The sequence below is a fragment of the Lupinus angustifolius genome, chromosome LG11 (assembly GCF_001865875.1).
Source record: "Lupinus angustifolius cultivar Tanjil chromosome LG11, LupAngTanjil_v1.0, whole genome shotgun sequence".
NCBI lineage: Eukaryota > Viridiplantae > Streptophyta > Magnoliopsida > Fabales > Fabaceae > Lupinus > Lupinus angustifolius.
The window spans coordinates 12,430,372-12,431,129 of NC_032019.1; positions in this window are offsets into that span (position 1 = coordinate 12,430,372).

The following is a 758-nucleotide window of genomic DNA, read 5'->3' on the forward strand; positions in this document are numbered from 1 at the left end:
TCCTCATCCTCATCCTAATCCTAATCCTCATCCTCATCCTCATCTCATCCTCATCCTCATCCCCATCCTTATCCTCACCATCATCCTCATCCTCATCCTCAACCTCATCCTTATCCTCAACGTCATCCTCATCCTCATCCTCATGCTCATTTGTATGCTCATTCTCATCCACATCCTAACCCTAATCCTCATCCTCATCCTTATCCTCATCCTCGTCCTCATCCTCATCCTCATCCTCATCCTCATCCTCATCCTCATCCTCATCCTCATCCTCATCCTCATCCTCATCCTCGTCCTCGTCCTCGTCCTCATCCTCATCCTCATCCTCATCCTAATGCAAATTCCATTCTAAATCCTAATCCTAATCCTAATCCTCTTCCTAACCCTAATCCTAATCCTCATCCTCATCCTCATCCTCACCCTCATCCTCCTCCTAATCCTAATCCTAACCCTAATTATAATCCTAATCCTAATCCTCATCCTCACCCTTATCCTCATCGTCATCCTCATTCTCATTCTCATCCTCATCCTCATCCTAACCCTAATCCTAATCCAAATCCTAATCCTTATCCTAACCCTAATCCTCATCCTCATCCTCATCCTCATCCTCATCTTCATAATAAACCTCATCCTCATCCTCATCCTCATCCTCCTCCTCATCCTCCTCGTCATCCTCATCCTCATCATCATCCTCATCCTCATCCTCATCCTCATCCTCATCCTCATCCACACCCTCATCCTCATCCTCATCCTCATCC